The following is a 20,251-nucleotide window of genomic DNA, read 5'->3' as shown; positions in this document are numbered from 1 at the left end:
TGTATAGAAATAGAATTGACTTTTAAAAATATTCATCTATTATCCTGCAGATTTGATCAACTAGTTTATTAGTTCGAATAGTTTCTTAGTGAATTTCTTAGGATTTTCTTTGTGTAAGATTATGTAATGTACAAATCAAGATAGTGCTATTTCTTCCTTTCCATTCTTGATGATGTTTATTTCTTTTTCATACCTAATTGCCCTGGCTAGAACCTACAATACAATGTTGAATAGAAGTGGCAGAAATGAATATTCTTTTTGTCCTCATCTTAAAGAGAAACATTTAGTCTTTTACCATCATTATATTAAATATAGGTTTTTGTAGATGCCCTTTATCAGCTTGATGAAGTTCCCTTTTGTTTCTAGTTTGTTGAGTGTTTTTTTTTTTTTTAAAGTCATGAAAGGATGTTAGATTTTTCAGATGTTATTTCTGTGTCTTTTGAGATGATCTTGTGATTTTTGTTCATCATACTCTAGGTATGGCTTATTACATTAATCTATTTTTGAATGTTAACCAACCTTGCATTCTTGTTTTAAAAAATTGTATAAGTACTTTATTTTAACTAGAAGATACTATCTCCAAGGAGTTTCATGATTTAAAAAGCTACAATTACATCATGTTGTAACTACATAAAACACAGTGCTGTAATGGAACTACTTGACTTTGATTATATACATTTTACACAGCCCTATGGAATCTATGTAAAGGAATATTTTCTCCCTTCGTTCCAATTGTTCTTGCATAGAAATTGCTTTATATTCCAGTATATCCAGAATGGTGAGAATAGGAGATGGGCCATACCTGCCATGGTTTTTTCCCATTCAGTGATATTGGCAGTGCTTCAAGCTATGCTTCTGCAAAACTACAAATTGTAATGGTCTGGAGACTATTTTCCCAAATGGCTGCAATTCCATTTCTGCTGAAAACTCTAAGCCATGCTTTGAGATTTGGTCCTAACAAACATAAGGCACAGTGGTAAAAGTAGACAAAATGACTGCAAATAAAAATGTTTCCAACACCAACTCCATTAGCTCCATATAAAACAAAAAATACATGAAAGAAGAAACAGGACAAAAGAATGTAGTTACAGGATTTAAAAAATCAAGTTACCTTATGTGATAATGAACTTTTTAGAGGATGCATTTAGAGGTTTCATACTAAATAGGATACTAGATTGATAGCAGCTACAAAACCAGAAAATATGTATAACCATGTCAAGTATGTTTACAATATTGAGAAGCTGTCCAAGAAGAATGATAGAATGAAGACACTTAGGATAATTGAAAATATGCATAAAACATGGATAAAGTAGTTTTTTGATGCCACTGTCTTTCATGGTGTTTTCTTGAGTGGCTATCTCTCTCTCTCTTGAAGGGAACAGACTTGGGGAACTGCTGTGTTCTACTATCATGTAGGGCTGTCCTGGCCCTAATGCAGGTACCAACCTTGGATTCTTAGGATAAATCTTACTTGGTCATGGTGTATAATCCTTTTTCTTGTGTTGCTAGATTTGGTTTGCTGGTATTAATATATTGAGTATTTTTGCATTTTTAGTTTTCTTATGGTATATTTGTTTGCTTTGGGTATCAGCATATACTGGCCTTATAGAATAATTGGGAAGTTTTTTTTTCCTATTTTAGTTTTTCAAAGTGTTTATAAAGAATTGGTATTAGTTCTTCTTTAAATATGTGGTAGTATTCTCTAGTAAAGTCATCTGAGTTTGTCTGTTTTGGTGGGAAGTTTTTAAATTAGTAATTCAATCTCTTGCTATAGGTCTATTCAGATTTTCTGTTTCTTCTTGAATCAGTTTTGGTAGTTTGTATTTTTCTAGTGATTTGTCCATTTCATGTATCTAACTTGTCGGCATGCATTTGTTCATAGCATTCTCTCTTTTTTTTCTGGTAATCCCGAAAACCTAGATAAATTCTGAAATAGCTGTAATATTAATATTCTTTTAATCCTCTGTATTTCTGCAAATTTGGTCCTCATGGTTTTTTCTTTTATTTCTCACCTCTCATACATTGTACTTGCAACTGCTGCAAACTAATTGTTATTTTCAGATGCTGTTTGTCTGAAATGTCTTTTCTCTTTTTCCATTGGAGGAATTGGCATTTGTTTTCAAGAGAATTTATTCCCCCCCTCCCTCCCTCCCTCCCTTCCTCCCTTCTTCCCTCCTTCTCTTCTTCCCTTCCTTCCTTCCCTCTCTTTCTCTCTTTTCTCTTTCTCTCTGCCTTTCCTGCCTACCCTGCCTTTCCTGCCTTGTCTCACCCTGCCACCCAGGCTGGAGTGCAGTGGCATGATCTCTGCTCACTGCAGCCTCCACCTCTCACCAAGCAGTTCTCCTGCTTCAGCCTCCCAAGTAGCTGGGATTACAGGCATGTGCCACCACTCCCAGCTTCTTTTTGTATTTTTAGTAGAGATGGGGTTTCACCATGTTGGCCAGGCTGGTCTCAAACTCCTGCCCTCAAGTGATCTGCCCATCTTGGCTTCCTAAAGTGCTGGGATTACAGGCGTGAGCCACCACTTCCGTCTACTTGTTTCTTTCAAAGGGCAGCTGAGCATCCTGTTTACCTTCTTTTCCCTAAGGAGAAACATGGGACTTAATATAAATTGTTTCTTGGGAATTTCACGTTGAATAAATGAATGCGGTATGAAACATTTCTTCTGAACTCTCAACCTGTTTGGATGCCTGAAAAGTACCTGAAATTCAAAATGTCTGAATTCTAACTCATTATCTGCTCATTAAACCGAATGAAGCTTGGTCCCCTTCCACTGAGCAGCACATTTAAAAAATCCAGTATGCAATCTAAAAACCTACTGCCTTTATCCTGGTCACCTGCCTCCCTGCTCACCCTCTGTATTCAATATATCAGAAAAATTTGATTGATTTACCTAAATGTCTTTAAAAACTAGGTATTATTTCCCAACTATCATCATCTTAAGCCTCTTTCTCACCACCCCTCCAAAACACCCTTGTTCTCCCATTCCTTCAGGTCTCACCTCAGACATTAAATCATCCTTAGGGGAACCTTTTCAGATTCACAAAGTAAGCTTGTTCTTATTGTATGATCTTGTGGCATTTACCATAGCTCATAATTATGTTGCTTATGTGATTATTAGTTTGTCTGAGGTTCTGTACTGGACCTTAAACTCTTTGAGGGTAGAGATCATCCAATATTTTCTTCACCGCTGTATGACCAGATCTCAATATTGAGAAGATTTAGTGAATATTTATGGAATGAACAAACCACTGAAAATTAGGTAATTTATATGGCAATGCATTTAAAATGAAAATTGCTGGAGAAGCATTATTTTGATGATCTTTTAACATTTAAAATAACTGTGGTTAGTTTGTTGAATTTGTAATTTTTTGTTTGGGTGAAGAGAAGCTCTAAATTCTCATGGTATTAAGAGTGGTTCAGTGGCCGGGCGCGGTGGCTCAAGCCTGTAATCCCAGCACTTTGGGAGGCCGAGGCGGGTGGATCACAAGGTCAAGAGATCAAGACCATCCTGGTCAACAAGGTGAAACCCCGTCTCTACTAAAAGTACCAAAAATTAGCTGGGCATGGTGGCACGTGCCTGTAATCCCAGCTACTCAGGAGGCTGAGGCAGGAGAATTGCCTGAACCCAGGAGGCGGAGGTTGCGGTGAGCCGAGATCGCGCCATTGCACTCCAGCCTGGGTAACAAGAGCGAAACTCCGTCTCAAAAAAAAAAAAAAAAAAAAAAAAGAGTGGTTCATCTTGGATAGATCCACTTATTGCTTATTAGGCTTTGTTTACTGGGATTATGGAATTGGTATAACAATAACAAAGCGTAGAGTAGTGTCTCTCCAGAAAGCACTATACTACTTCATAAATGACATCACCTTGGTAATTATCACATTTGGTTTAAGATTTCACTTAGCACAAAATGGGTTGCAGAAAGTCTAACCCCTTGTATATATTCAAGTAAAGGTGATGACTTTCTTCACAATAGAGCAGAGATGAAATAGTTCCCACATTTGTTATTCTGAATGGAGCCTTGGGATGAAATTCCAAGCAGCAGAATGCCACTTAACATTCTGCATGCTATTTTGCTCTTTAGTAGCATAATTGTAAAATGAGGCAATAAAACCAGAAAAGATATAATATTTATACCTGTGTAGGCACTTCATATGATAAAATGTCACACGGGACTGTTTACTCCCTGCTGGTTATTTGGATAACGCCCCACCTGCCTATTGACGGGAGGTGCTGAGTCTTGCATAAATCTTGGAAAGAAGGTTAGGGTTAACATAGTTCTTCAGTAGGGAAAAAATATACAGCATATATGATGATAATGGTGACTCTTTGATTACTATTTTTATACCAGCACTGTGCTAGGCCCTTGGGGACAGACTGTGACAAAGGGAGAGAATATAAGTGAGTACCTTTCTTTCATGCCAGCTATTCTGCTATACATTTTACTTACAATATTTGTAAACCTTATAATAGCTCTGCCAGGTAGGTGGTGTTATCTGCATGTATATATGACTGATTCTTGTTTATCTCATAAAAAATTCTAACGACCTCATTGGAGTCCTAATTATCGTGTTTAAACTTTGGTGCTTTTTTTAAGTTTAAATAGTCTTTTTTTTTTTTTTTTTGAGACAAAAAAAATTAATGAGAAGAGACAAAGAAACATCAAAGAGCTTTTTCCTCTGATTGCTGTGTTAGAACTTTTGCCTGAAAATAGGTTACATTCCTTCTGTTTTCAGCTGAATCCTCATTAACTTTACATTTTAATGATGTCCAGGGCAAATTACCCCATTTATGGTCAGTACCTTAAAGGAATGCTTAAAGGGGACTTAAAAATTTTTTTTTGAGTGGTGGATGTATTTACTGCAGGAATATAAATTGATCCAGAATTCTTAAAAAAAAAAAAAAAAAAAAAGACACAAACCCTTGAAACATGGGGTTGGTGTTCCATTTCTAACTATTATAACAATTTAATTCAAAAGAAATTACTTTCAGCTGAAAGTAAATTAATCATTAAAGAACATATTTATAATATTTGGGAGTATGCAACTGGAACCAGTGTCCTACATTTATTTTTGAAAATAGTTTCAGTTTCTCATTTACTTGGATTTAAATTCAATTTTACTGCTTAGCTTCAGAAATAATTCATAGGTGGTAGATGCTCAATAGGAATAAATGAAGACAGCTTCTCCCAGTTATGAAAAAAACAAGGGTGATTGAAATGCTAATATGCTGATAGACAGATTGTATTTGCACAAGAATGAGGGAATCTGCTGTAAGGTGGAACTCTTCACAGGATTCCAAATTATTCAGTTTAAAAGAACAATATGAACTGCGGAACTGTGCTTCATTGTAAGCTTTGAATACTTAATTATTATTAGATAAATTGGAATAAAGTGTCATGTTGTGTCAAATATTGGTTATTTCTTTAACAATTATTGGATAAGTGGATTAAGAAAAATCAGCCTGTCTGTTGAGGAAACTGTAATTATGAGAATGCCCCATCTAACATCAGGTATTTTATTAGGTTTGCACTCCTGTTTTTTAAATGTGTTTAATTGAATCCCTTCTGTGTGTGAGGCAATGGTCTAATGTCCTTGTTAAGGTGTTTTTGAATACAGGGGGTGAAGTTTCACTAAAACTAGCTCAGGAAGGGCAGGGATGGAGGTGGAGAGGCCTATGGTACAGTGAAGAACAGGAAGCAAAACCAGCTGGGCTTCATGAGGACCAACTGGAGCCGGAAAGTCATGCACCAGGGTGGCTTCATCTCTTTCATCATGGCTTTGCCTCTGCTTGCTTCCTTTGTTCACCACTTATCTTGGTAATGGTTCAAAGTGGTCTATATGATCTTTTAAGCTTGGCCTCCCACTGCTAACAGACACTTTTTGTCTGTGCCCAACGTCAGTTCGAGCATGTGGCTCAGCCCAGACCTGGATGGTCCCTGTGGTCTCCAGGTGCTCTGCTGCACTGCTCCTTGAGCAGAGTGAAACCTGTCTGGATGGAAAAGATATGGCTCTTGCGCGTGTGTGGCTTTTTGTGGAGATGATAATACACCTGAAAGATTGTTTCTACTTAAATGTGCTATGGATTTCCCTATAAATAAAATAGTTTAGTTATCTGTGGTATTTGCAAACTGAGGAAACAGTGGGAGAGTTTGGGCAATGCCACTGAGGGAGGGTGAAATGATTTTCTTTTAGAATGAGGTTTTTCCTAGGTAGGGCTTCCTGAGGGTCTAAATCCGTAATTGGATCCTACTTGCAACTGTACAAGGAAACTGAATGTAGAAGGAAAAACAAATTTTCTTAGTTAGGTTTTCTTTCCAGGTACCATCTTGAATGATTGGCCAACATGTCTAATGCAATTTAAGGACATTTGGGAATCTTTGGGTCTAATCTATTGTGACTAATGATTCTTGATATGGCTATTTTTTTTTTTTTTTGCTTGTCCATATTTCACTTTTCTAAGGATTCAGTTAAAGTGCTATCAGATTCTGCAAGTGCTCTTCAAGCATCATCATTTTTCTTATAGCTGAGTATTGAAATGGAGCAAAGCTTCTGGTTGTAACTTAACATTTGTTAAGCTTCTGTTTGCTTTATATATATGTATATATATGTTATATATACACACATATATACACCCATATATATGTACACATATGTACACAGATAAACAAGTATGTGTGTATATTTTTTCTTATTCTTTCTGGAGCCCATAAGAGATTACTTATTGTCCTCACTTTATAAGTGTTACAAACCAAGGAACAGAAAGATGAAGTAACTTGCTTTAAGGTAATACAACTAGTAAGTAGTGGATTGTTGATTCAATTTTAGGCCTGTACTGTGCTTCTTGTGTCTATGATAGCTCTGCTTAAGGTTAATGGTTAGGTTGTGTTTCTGCAGTGCTCAACTTCTCTGTTGGAACAAGGTTTTACATCCACATGGCTTGGTTAAAAGCATAAGTTCTGGTTCGGATACAGCCAGTTTATAAGCAGTGTGGTGATAGGATGTACAAGTTAGTTGTTTCATATTTTTAATTTGTAAAATGGGATTATTAATTGGTCCCATCATAGAGGTTTCATAGGAGAAATAGAAGAAATTGTGTAGTCTTTTTGCCATAACATGTGAGGAACAGTGTCAGAATAATGGAAAAATTGCATTGGTTTGTATGTTTTACACCACCAGGTTGCATTAACTGAAGTCAAAGTAGCTAGCACTGTTTTTCTTGGTCTTTACATTTGGGCAGGTTCTTAACTTTCTTAATTTTTGCCTTTGGGAAAAGAGGTTCTGACCTTGAGGTTTAGGTTGAGGTTGCCATTGATAGAGTCAGGGCTCCCAAATTGTGCTTTTAGCCTTTGTTTATATAGTTTTAAACAATAATTTTAAAATAGTTTGGTTTCTCAGTTTTTGGAAAAACTACATATGTATAACATTTTTATTCATACCTTACCCCTGGATAGTAGTATCTGGTTGAACAGTAATTTAAAAATAGTTTGGTTTTTCAATTTTCAGAAAAACTACATATATGTAATGTTTGTATCCCATACCTTACCCCTGGATAGGAGTGTCAGGTTGTTTCTGGGTTGTTGCTGATGCAACAAGACTATTTTGAAGTTGTGTTTTCTCCTTTAACTTGACCTGGTTTGTTGAAAGATGCTCGATCCTTTTGGGAGCAGGCAAGGGGGTGCTAATTGTGAAGTATCTTTGTTGAGTGATAAGGCACTGGTGTCTGTGAATGTAGCAGAATGGTGGGATCCCTCTGATTATTCTAATTGTGAGAATGTGGGAACAGCAGCAGCATGCAAAAACATAAGATGCACGGGCTTTATCCTCGGTTGGGAGGACTTTAAATCCTGACCCTTTCTTGGCCAGTAAACTGACTTGGACAAGGCACTTGACCTTTTTGGATCTCAATATTCTCATCAGTAATATGGAGTTACTATTCTCTGCCTATTTTATTATCTTGAGAATTTAATGGCATAAGAAATGTAATGAAATGAGGTATTCAGAGTGCTTTCCTCATAGTAGGTATTTCAATATATGTTTAGTAAGGGAACTACAGAAGATTATAGAAAGGTAGTTGTAGCCTATTTTATGCAATAAATATTCCAAAACCTTTTATATTATTTTTATAAATTATAATGAAATAGAAAGGGAATGAACTTCTTTTGAAAAAATCTGGTAAATTTTGTAATGTGAATAAACAACTTTCACTTGTAAGACAACATTAAAATTTATAAAAATGTATACCTGCATACATTTTTCTGTATAGAAATTTGTTATATACGGTAACATTTTAGTATTTCCTCAAATTGGAAATGAATAGCATGTGATATTAAGTGACTTAAAAATTCTATAATATGAAATATTAAAAACTTAGACTCAAACTATATTTTACCTAGCCACATTTTGGACTGCCTTTCTTTTGGTATTTTATTATATATCCTCTCCTTTTTATTTTTGTAAAAAACTATATTAGCTTTTTTCTTTTTAACCATATTTTTCCCCTCTATAATTTTATTGAAGAAATGAACTTATGTTATTTTTTCTCTCATAGTAAGCCAAATCTGGTGAATAAAACACCCATAGTCAAGAAATTTATGTGAGCTTGGCTGCACTGTTAACTCCCTGATTTCCTTCAGTCTTGTTAGTTCATATGTGAACCCAGAGGTATTATTAAGTATTAGCCTTTCCTCTTAGTTATTTTGTAAAAGTGCACAATTGATGTGAGAGTGTTGTGAAACCTTTGGAGACAGTGCCCTGGACATACTGAGGTAAATTTTGTTCCAGATTGACAGATAGCACCCTACCAAAATCTGCCAGCAACTTGTTTATATAATTGTCAATAATATTTCTGGTTTAGGAAAGAATTTTTGTTATCCTGAAACTTAACCTTCCATGTCTTTGGAACCAAGGAGAAATAATAATAGTAACTGCCAAACACCTACTGTGTGTCAGACACTCTGCTGGATACTTTACACATAGATCTTTCATCCTCAAACTCCAAGATAGCCCTTCTTCCTCATTTTATTGAGGGAGGTTAAGAAAATGACCCCTAACTATTCCACTTTGCCAGGCTTCATAGCTCTTCCCTCTTTTATATAGCATATATACCATATACCACTTTTTACCATATCCTCAGGAACCTTAAAGGACCTAGCAGAAGTCAGAATGTATTTTGATGGAAAGTTAGTGATTCTTTTCTACTAATTTTTTTTCTGTCAGAATGAATGAAGTGTGTGGTGTGGTGGAGGAGTGTGTTTTGAGAGTTTTTGCGGTAGAAAAGTACTTAGGTTTTTGCTGTTTTTTTTTCTGGAAATAAAGAGGAAAATTCAGATGTCCAAGATAAAGAGTTGGGGAAAATAATAGTAGTTTGTGGTTAGGGTCTAGATGAACTAGACTTCTGGAAGGATCCTTTGATTTTTGAAGTGTATTATTATGATTGGATAGTTGTGTGTGGTATTGGTGAGGGTTGTGATATGTGTGCTTGACCATTATAAAACTACCTTCGTTACTAGAGGAACACAGATTCCTCCCACCTCTCCCATGATTGTATAGTTGAAAGCCTTCTTTTATCATTTTGCTGCCATATGTGTTTGTGATAATCAGCTGCGTTGTAAAAATTCTTACTTCCTGGAAACCAGAAACCCATTCAGCTAGTGTCCCTACCCTGACCACTTCCTCTTCATTATTTCTAAATGACGGTGCTATTCCAGTAGCATTCCAGGCATTCGTCTAGCTAGGATTCCTTTTTCAACGTTTGCTATTTGGTGCATTTTTTTCCTGTTTTATTTTGTTTCTTTGTCCTGATTAGTTCACCAAGTATAATGGGAAAGACATTTGCTTTGTTGTTGTTTTTTGTTTTTTTTCTCTAAAGCAAGTTATTTTAGAGGGAGAGTTTACCAGTGATAAGAGCTGTTTATGTCCTAAGCGATTGATTTGTAATTAATGTTGCCTGGGCTCTTGCCTGTTGGCAGAATCGGTAACAGCTTGCAGTATTTTTTAAATTCTCTTTTCTTTTTGGTATTTTGACAATGTCATTCATATCTCATGAAAAACTACCTCAGACAGGTTAAATGTGTTAAAACATGGAACGAAAGGATGGAAGGAGACCCAGTGCTGCCTAGAAACCTTGATCTTTTGCCAAAGTATTTAAACAATTTAGTGTTTTGGTTTCCTAGCTCCAAGCTGCTTCTCAAATCCCTTGCTAATTAATCCAGTTAATGCTTTGTAGACTTACTATATGCAGTGCTTTGGCTTGCTCGTCTATCATTGAGAAGTCCGTTTTGTTTCTTGGAGCAAACCTAAGCCCTGTTCTGGTGCAGTGCTACATACAGGGCTTATGATGTGTGAGTAGTTTGGGGCGTTTAAAACTCCTATGTGTGTGTCTATATGTATGTCCTCTGCATTTCATAGTCCTTAGGCTCAAAATTTTAAAATAAAAAAAGACAAAGTAGAAAATAGAAATCAGATATTTCACACCAAACCAGTGAACTGATTGAAGGCTCCCTCTGCTACTTGCTGTGTTAATTGTGCAAATTATTTGATGTCTCTAAGCCTCAATTTCCTCATCTGTAAAATGGGAGAAAATAATTTATTCCTCCTCATGGTATTTTTGTGAGGATGAAGAGAGTTTCTTAAACACTTAGCAAGTGTCCAGAACACATAAAGCTCAGTGAATAATGACTGGTTTTATTATTCTTTTGCGAACCCTATGTGTTGAATAAATTAACCTCTTTTGGTGTTTGCTGAATTTTGGAGGAAGTAGATTCCTTTTATCTATTTCTCTTTTGGTAAAGATATATCAAATGTCTCAATTTGTATCAAGGATTTAAAAATGAAGCATTTGTTCATTTAACAGTAGTGATAATAAAAAATAGGCAGCTGTATTCCATTTGAGCCTGGTTTGAAGACCCATTGATGTGAGTTATCAATACAAAAGATCTTTCTAAAGTCTAAAAGGTGACTATCTCTCATTTGCTTACTAGAAAGCTTAGGTGCAGAAAAATATATAGGTTATTTCTTTTTCCAAGTTAAATAATTAAATATGGAGGCAAATTCAGGAATATTTACTGCTAATGAAGCTCATGATGACTTTTTTTTTACTAACCCATTTCTGAAATTTGTATGTTATGCCTTAAAAAGCTCAGAGTGTGTCCTGGGGATTAGGAATTGTCAGGGTCCTCATTTAATCATTATAGGAAATTTCACATCCCCCCCCCCCCCCCCGGCCCTGCAAGGAATATGTGGAGAAAAAAAATTGGCTGTGCCAAAATAATGTAACATTCTATTTTTTTTTTCCAGCTAATCATTTTTGTTTTTATGTTTAGAAAATTTTTATAACATAAAAAACAGGAACAAACAGATAGGAAAATTCAGAAATGTAAGTTAACAGCTTGATGGATTATCACAAAGTTAAAACGTCCAGGGTCAAGACATAGAACATTAGTAAGCATCTTGCCAACCATCCTTATGTGTCCTTCCAAATGCCACCCCTTCAATTAGAGAACTATATATTTTTTTTTTTTTTTTTTAAGAGATGAGGTCTCATTCTTGTTCAGGCTGGAGTTCAGTGGCACAGTCATAGCACACTGTAGCCTCAAACTCCCAGGCTCAGAGGACCCCCCTGCTTCAGCCTCCTGAGTAGTTGTGACTACAGGCATGTACCACTCCCCTCCACCAGCTAATTTCCTGCAATGCTGCCCAGGCTAGTCTTGAACACCTGGGCTCAAATGATATTCCTTCTTCAACCTTAGTAGCTATGATTACAGGTGTGAGCCGATGTGCCCAGCTAAAACCATTATCTTAACTTCTAATAGCATTGATCATTTTTTCTTGCCGTTTAACATATATACATGGAGTTGTATGGATGGAGTCATGAGTGTATTTAGTATTTTACTTGGTTTCTTTTGCTCAACAATTATATTTGTGAGATTATCCTTATGTGTGCACCTGTGGTTTTCTCCTTTTCATTGCTATACAGTACTCCGTAATATGAATATGAATATGCCACAATTGATCATTCTACTGTGTGTAGGCATTTATGTTTCCCCTTTGGTTTTGGTTATTTCAAATAATGCAGCCATGACATTACAGTGACTATATCTGGTGTTTATATACTCCCATTTTTGTTTGGTGTGTACAGAGAAGTGAAATTTCTGGGTCATAGTGTATGTGTATGTTTAGCATAAAATGCCAAGCAGTTTTCCACTGTGGTGGAACTGATTTGCATTCTCATTTTCTGTGTGAGTTCCTCTTGCTCCATATCATCACCGACACTTACTGTTAAAGGTCTTTTCAATTTTAGCTGTTCTGAGTGGATGTGTAGTGTATTTTGTTCTGGTTTTAATTTGCATTTTCCTGATTACCAGTGAAGTTGAACATCTTGTAATATACCTGCTGGTTATTTTGGTTATGTTGTTTTGTTATTTTTAAGGAATTCTTTATATATTCTAGATTCAGTTTCTTTGGTCATGTGTTATAATTTATCTTCTACTCTGTGCCTTTCCACTCTTTTAAAAATTAGTATTTTTAATTGACATAATTTTTTATATTTATAGAGTATAATGTGATGTTTTGATATATGTATATAAGGTAGAATGATTAAATCAAGTGAATCAACATGTCCATAACTTATTTTTTGTGATGAAATTTACTTATTTTAAAATATATAATACATTACTTTTGACTGTAGTTTTCCTGCTGTGCAGTAGTTCTCAAAATTCTCCCATCTGCCTGAAACTCACACTTTGACCAACAACTCCCCTTTGCAGCTTTCTTCTCTGTCACCCACCAGCCTCTGATAACCACCATTCACTCTGTACTTCTGTGTTCTATGAGTTCAGCTTTTTTAGATTGCACATATAAGTGGGATGTGGTATTTGTCTTTCTCTGCCTGGCTTATTTCACTTCTCATAATTCCTTCTAGTTTCATCCATGGTGTCACAAATGGCAGAATTTTCTTCTTTTCTAAAGCTGAATAATATTTCATTGTGGATATATACATTTTCTTTATCCATTCACCTGTTGATGAACACTTAGGTTCACTTAGGTTGTTTTCATATCTTGGCTATTGTAAATAATGCTGCAATGAACATTTCTTTCTAGTCTCTGTCTTCCCCACCCTCACCCCACCTTTTTTTTTTTTTTTTTAATGTAAGAGACAGGGTCTTGCTATATTGCCCAGGCTGGTCTTGAACTTCTGAGCGATCTTCTCACCTCAGTCTCCTGAGTAGCTAGAACTACAGGCATGCACCACCATACCCATCTTTTTTTCTTTCTTTTTAAATTTAGATTTTCTGTAGGTTATTAGGGTACAGGTGGTATTTGGTTACATGAGTAAGTTCTTAAGTGGTGATACGTGAGATTTTGATTTACCCATCACTGAGTAGTATACACTGCACCCTCTTTGTAGTCTTTTATCCCTGCTGTAAACATGTGTGTGCAAGTATCTTTTTCATATAATTACTTCTTTTTCTGTGGGTGGATACCTAGTAGTGGGATTGCTGGATCAAATGGTAGTTCTGCTTTTAGTTCTTTAAGGAATCTCTACACTGCTTTCCATAGTGGCTATACTAGTTTATGTTCCCACCAGTGGTGTAGAAGTGTTCCCTGATCACCACATCCATGCCAATATCTACTGTTTTTTTTTTTTTTTTTTTTTTTATTTGTTGATTATGGCCATTCTTGCAGGAGTCAGGTGATATCGCATTGTGGTTTTGATTTGCATTTCCCTGATCATTAATGATGTTGAGCACTTTTTCATGTTTTTTGGCCATTTATATGTCTTCTTTTGAAAGTGCCTATTCATGTCCTTAGCCCACTTTTTGATGGGATTGTTTTTTTCTTACTGATTTGTTTGAGTTCATTGTAGATTCTGGATATTAGTCTTTCGTCAGATGTATAGATTGTGAAGATTTTCTCCAACTCTGTGAGTTGTCTGTTTACTCTGCTGACTGGTCCCTTTGCCATGCAAAAACTCTTTAATTAGGTTCCAGCTATTTATCTTTATTTTTATTGCATTTGTTTTTGGGTTATTGGTCATGAAACCCTTGCCTAAGCCAGTGTCTAGAATGGTTTTTCCAATGTTATCTTCTAGAATTGTTATAGTTTTAGGTCTTAGATTTAAGTCCTTAATCTATCTTGAGTTGATTTTTGTATAAGGTGAGAGATGAGGATCCAGTTTCATTCTCCTACATGTGGCTAGCCAGTTATCCCAGTACCATTTGTTGAAAAGGTTGTCCTTTCCCCACTGTATGTTTTTGTTTGCCTTGTCAAAGATCAGTTGGCTGGCTGTACATATTTGGGTTTATTTCTGGGTTCTCTATTCTGTTCCATTGGTTTATGTGCATGTTTGTATACCAGTACTGTGCTGTTTTGGTGACTGTGGCTTTATAATATAGTTTGAAATCAGGCAGTGTGGTGATTCCAGATTAGATTTGTTCTTTTTGCTTAGTCTTTTTTTTTTATATTTTTTTTTGCTCAAAAAGTTTTGCTTTTTATATAGTCTAATTTATTAATAATTTTCTTTATGCTTGGTGTTTTTTGTGTTCTATTTTGAAAATTTTTCTCTATTCCAAGGATTCTGTTAAGTTCTGACTTTTTTTTTTTTTTTTTTTTTTTGTGATGGAGTCTTGCTCTGTCACCCAGGCTGGAGTGCAGTGGCACGATCTCGGCTCACTGCAACCTCTTTCTCCTGGGTTCAAGCGATTCTTCTGCTTTAGTCTCCTGAGTAGCTGGGATGATAAGCACCTGCTGTGATGCCTGGCTAATTTTTTGTAGTTTTGTTAGAGACGGGGTTTCTCCATGTTGGCCAGGCTGGTCGTGAACTCCTGATCTCAGGTGATCTGCCCACCTTGGCCTCCCAAAGTGCTGTGATTATGGACATGAGGCACTGTGCCCAGCCAAGCTCTGACATTTAATTCTGACTTTCATGTGCAGCTCTAAAATGCACTTGGAAATGATTTTTTTTTTGGTATGGTATAAGGCTTTATCAATAGGGCTTTATTACTATTTTGCCATATGAATCTTCGGTAGACATGGCACTATTTATTGCAAAGATCATCCTTTCTCTACTTTTCTGCATTGCCACTTTCATTAATCGAATGTTTGTGTATGCATGGGTCTCTTCCTAGTCTGTTTATCTGTTGTACCACTCCCAACTGAATGAATTGTTGAAGCTTTATAATAAGCTTCAATAAGACTAAGTCTCCCCATTTTGTTATTGTTAAAAGTTTTTTCTGGGTTATTATTGGTCTTTGTAGTTTCATATAATTTTTGAATTGGTTTGCTAAGATTTTTATTGGGATTTCATTGAATTGATATAAATGTGAGGAGATTTGATTATTTACATATTTAGTCTTCACATGAAGATTATATAATGAACACGACAGATCCCTTTATGTAGTTTAGGTCTTCTTGTCATTTCTTTCGGTTATTATAGATACTCATGTATAAGTCTTGCTTATTTTCATTATATTTGTTTCTGGGTATTTGGTGTTCTCTGCTATTGTAAATGGTATCTTTGAATTTCGTAGTCTAAATATTTATGGTTGTGTTGAAATACAGTTAAATTTTGAAATCTGATGTATCCAGCGCATTTGCTAAGCTGTCTTATTGATTCCAATAATTTAACTGTAGATCTTGTATTTTTTTCCAAACACAGTCATGTTGTCTGCAAATAATAGTTGTATTTCCTCTTTTAATCCTTATGCCTTCCTGTCTTGTTCTTATTACATGGGCTTAGGACCAGCAGCATAATAGTTGATGAGGTTGATGATGGCAGGCATTCCTATTCTTTTCTCTGTTTTTTTTTTTTTTCCATTTTTGAGATGGAATTTCACTCTTGTCACCCAGGCTGGAGCGCAGTGGTGCGATCTCTGCTCACTGCAACCTCCACCTCCCAGGTTCAAGTGATTCTTCTGTCGCAGCCTCCTGAGTAGCTGGGATTACAGGTGCCACCACCATGCCCAGCTAGTTTTTTTTGTATTTTTAGTAGAGATGGGGTTTCACCATATTGGCCAGGCTGGTTTCAAAGTCCTAATCTGCAGTGATCAGCCCGCCTCAGCCTCACAGAGTGCTGGGATTACAGGTGTGAGCCACCATGCCCTGCCCTCTTTTTTCTACTTTGAAGGGAAAACTTTCAACATTTCACCCTTCAGTACAATGCTGGCTATAGTTTTGTTTTTTTTTTTTTAATTGAGTTTTTTTTTTATTGATTTATCACCCACCTTTAGTAAAATGAACACATCTTAAGCATACAGTTTGAATTTTGAAACATGTATACACTTGTGTAATTAATACCCCAAACAAGATGTAGATCAGTTTTCCATATATCCTCTTCTAGTTATTTCCAATTCCTTTACCCCACCAGAGGCAACAACTCTTCTGATATATGTTACCATAGATTAGTTTTCCTTTTCTTAAACCTTATAGAAATGGGATTCTATAGCATTTCCTTATAGAAATGGAATTCTCTTGGTTCTGACTTCTTTCACTCAACATAAAGATTTTTTTTAGAATCATCCATATTGCTTCACCTATCAGCAGTTTGTTCTTTTTATTGGTCAATAGTATTCCATTTTATAAATATTACAGTTAGCTTATCCATTATCTGAGCATTCAGATGAGACACAGTTTTTAAAAATAGATACTGTTTATCAGATGAAGGCATCTCCTTTGTGTTATTGGACTAAACTCTACTTGGTTGTCATGTATTATCCTTTAATATATTGCTGGATTCCTTTTGCTAAAATTTTGTTTAGAATTTTCACATCAATGTTTAAATGAGGGATAAATTTCCTTTCTTGCATTGTCCTTAGATTTTAGTATCAAAGTTTTACTGGCCTCTGGAAAATTTGCTGCGATACTGATGTGTGTTCTTCCTTAAAAGATTGAAAGAACTCACTAATGAAGCCATCAGAGCTTGTAGTTTTCTTCGTTAAAAATGTCTTAATTATATGTTCCCTTTGTTTAATAGTTATTATACCTATTCAGGTTTTCTATTTCTTATTGTATCAGTTTTTTTTTTTTTTTTGGTACGTGTTTTCCTTCCTTTTGTTTTCTTCTTTTCTCCTTTATTATCCATCGGTTGGATTTTCTTTTCCTATCATCAATATTTGTCACTTTCTTTTGAAGCCGATTTATTTGCTCAGGATTTTTTTTTTTTGCATTTATCTCCTTTTACCTTTTCTTCCTCTTCAGGCATTATCTGTTGTGGTTTTTGCTGCTGTTGTTACTGTGTTTTCTCTAATGGGTTTTCATATTGGAAATGACTTTTTTCTTTAAAGTCTGAATTTTTTTCCTGAGTTCATCACTTCATTTCTAGATTTTTATAATTATAATTTGTGTATTATTCCATGTAATGTGTAATTTTCTTAATGTATTTTAACTAATTTGAAAGGAAAGTTACAGTTTTTATTTTGTATTGATGTTTGTGTATCATACTTTCATTGTCTCTAGGGACATTAGTCTGAATCTTACTCTGATTTTTCTTATAACTTCCTATAGAATCTTACATTAACACTCATTTATTGCTCATTTAGATGTGAAATCAGTTTTCCTGAACATGTAGGAGGAGAAGTGGTTAGGTACCTGTTACACTTCACTGAGCTATCTTTTGTGAAGTTTTCCCATGGTGCTTAAAAGCATGTAATTTGCTACCTAATCTCTCCTGGCTCTATTCCCTTCTCTCACCTTTACCTGAACTTTTCTTGACTTCCATTCTGTGGTTTTATACTGTTCAATTTTGATTCTACTTCCAGAAACTTTATTTCACTGTAGATCCTCATCCTAGAAGAGAGCCCTATCTTTGGAAACTCAGTTTTAGAAACGGTATGACAGTTCTGCAACCTTCTTATGAGAATCTCACTCTGATTTTTGATGTTTTCATTGGGTATAGAAATCTAGCTTGGCATTTATTTTCTTTCAGGATCTTTAAAATAACATCTCGTAGTCTTCTGGCTTACATTGTTTCTGCTGAAAAGTCGTCTGTAAGTCTTATGGTTGTTCTTTCCATGGTACTTTTTTTTCTTTCTTGCTACTTTGAAGTTTTTCTTTTCATTTTTTATTTTTACCAGTTGCACTGTGATTTGTCTAGATGTTGATGCCTTTGCATTTGTCCTGCTTGAGGTTTAGAGTGTTTCTTGAATCTGGAATTTGATTTTTTTTGGTATTAAGTTTGGGTATTTCTTACAATTACTTACTATTTCTTGTAAGCCAATTCTCTTTTTATTTTTTTTCTGGGACTCCAGTGACATTGCAAGTTAGACCTAGTCACAGTAGTTCATACATAACTTACTCTCCCTTCTGTTTTTCAGTGTTATCTCTTTGGGTTTAATCTGGATATTTTTTTCTGACCTATCTGTTCACTAGTTTTTGTCTTCAACTAATATAATTTTCTGTTAAACCTGTCCAGAGTTATTAATTAGTTATTTTTTAGTTCTAAAATCTTAATTTATCATTTTTAATTTTATGCATAGTTTTCAATCTTTTCAAACTTTCTTCCCCTCCCTGTCTTCCATCTTGTCTCCCTCCCTCTCTCTCTTCCCCCGCTGCCTTTCTTGCTTTCTCATATTGAGCAAAGTTATTTCAGTGTCTGTGTCTGAGGCCAGTATTATTTGAATCCCTTCTGGGTCTGAACCTATGTTGTCATCTTACTTTTGTTCCTGTTTTCTTGGTTGTTTTTTATTGAGTCCCAATTGTTGTATATTCAAAACTACAGATATATTTTAAGGCCTAGAGTAATACTGTTCTCCTCCAGAGAGGATTTATATTAGTTTTGTTTTTTAAGGCTAGTCATGCTAGCAATTGTCTCATCCCCTTGTTCCATCCTTCCTTCCTTCCCAATGAGGGATCTAGGTGATTTGAATATGGGCTTACTCTCTGATGATTCATTTATTTCCTTTTTACCCTTCTTATAAGGTATAATTATTTGGGATCCAGCCCAAAGTTTAAAGCACTTACTGGGACCTCTTCTCTTTTGTGGTCCTTAAAAAAAAATTACAGTTTTGTCCTCTTCATCCTGTTGGGGATTTGAAACCTCTGATCATCTTTGAGCTTCCGAGTTGCCTTTTCAGTAATCAACCCATATCCTTGGGAGAAATGTGTTCTTAAAAGCTAGAATTTTTGCGTGTGTATACATGTGTGTGTGTGACAGGGTCTTACTCTTGTTGCCCAGGCTGGAGTGCAGTGGCGTGATCATGGCTCACTGCATCACTACAGTCTCAACCTCCCAGGGTCAGGTGTTCCTCCCACCTCAGCCTCCTGAGTACTTAGGACTACAGGCGCATGCCACCCCACCCAGCTAATTTTCATATTTTCTTGTAGAGATGGGATGTTACCATGTTGCCCAGGTGGGTCTCGAACTCCTGGGCTCAGGCGATCTGCCCATCTTGGCCTCTCAAAATGCTGGGATTATAGGTGTGAGCCACTGTACCTGGCCTGAATTTTTTTGGGGGGAATATTTATTATTCTGTGTAATTCTCTCTCTGTGTGTGTGTGTGTGTGTGTGTGTGTGTGTGTGTGTGTGTGTGCGCGCGCGCGCGCGCGCGTGCATCTCTGTATACACGTATTTTCAGGGTGGAGTATAATACTTTGATGCTTTTGAAAAGTCTTTTTAATTTTATTTGTTCTATTTCTTAAAAATGTGAACAGTGAGCTCTAGTTCACCTTTACTGGAAATGGGGGAATCCGGCAAGCCTTTTAGGAAAGAGCCCTCTATTCAGGCAGTGGTCTATGTTTGTTATAATATCTCCTAAACATAACATTTATTCTGTGAGGAAGATAGTATTATCCCCATTTTTCTTGTGAGATAACTAATGCCTAAATCCGTTAATGAAATTATTCAAAGTCACAACAAAATCTTTTTCCCGAAGCACTAAATAATCTTATTCTAGTTCTTCTTTTCTTTCAGACTTAGGACTTTAGGCTAACGAGTACTCTGACATTATAAGGCAGGTATACAGGAAATATAAATGATAGAGAAAAGAGACCAAATAGGATGCATGTGGTATGGGTGTATATGTGTAATATAGACTACAGAAAACCTATAATTAATTTTATGTGCATGAATAACTGCATATGAATCCTCCCACATAATTAGTTGAGTTGTATTGCGCTCTTTTTCAATGAAAAAATATTTTTTCCAAGAATTTGTCATGCATTACAAGCTTTGATTTTTTTTTTTTAAGGTCTCTACATATAGATGTATACTTTTAAATCCGCATTATATAATTAATCATGAGTTTGTTGGAATTAT

General features: G+C 35.6%; 1 protein-coding gene and 1 pseudogene across 5 annotated transcripts in view; one reads left to right on the top strand and one right to left on the bottom strand.

The window, feature by feature from the left end:
* DENND1A (DENN domain containing 1A) overlaps nucleotides 1-20,251 on the top strand; it is a 545,539-nt gene that overhangs the window by 88,778 nt on the left and 436,510 nt on the right. The window lies entirely within an intron of this gene.
* On the bottom strand, nucleotides 755-1,337 carry LOC116532444 (annotated as a pseudogene).

The sequence above is a fragment of the Sapajus apella genome, unplaced genomic scaffold (genome assembly GCF_009761245.1).
Source record: "Sapajus apella isolate SASKATOON/1434 unplaced genomic scaffold, GSC_monkey_1.0 scaffold76, whole genome shotgun sequence".
In the NCBI taxonomy this organism is placed as follows: domain Eukaryota; kingdom Metazoa; phylum Chordata; class Mammalia; order Primates; family Cebidae; genus Sapajus; species Sapajus apella.
The sequence above is the reverse complement of the archived record's forward strand: the minus strand, read 5'-3'. Positions and strand labels throughout refer to the sequence as shown.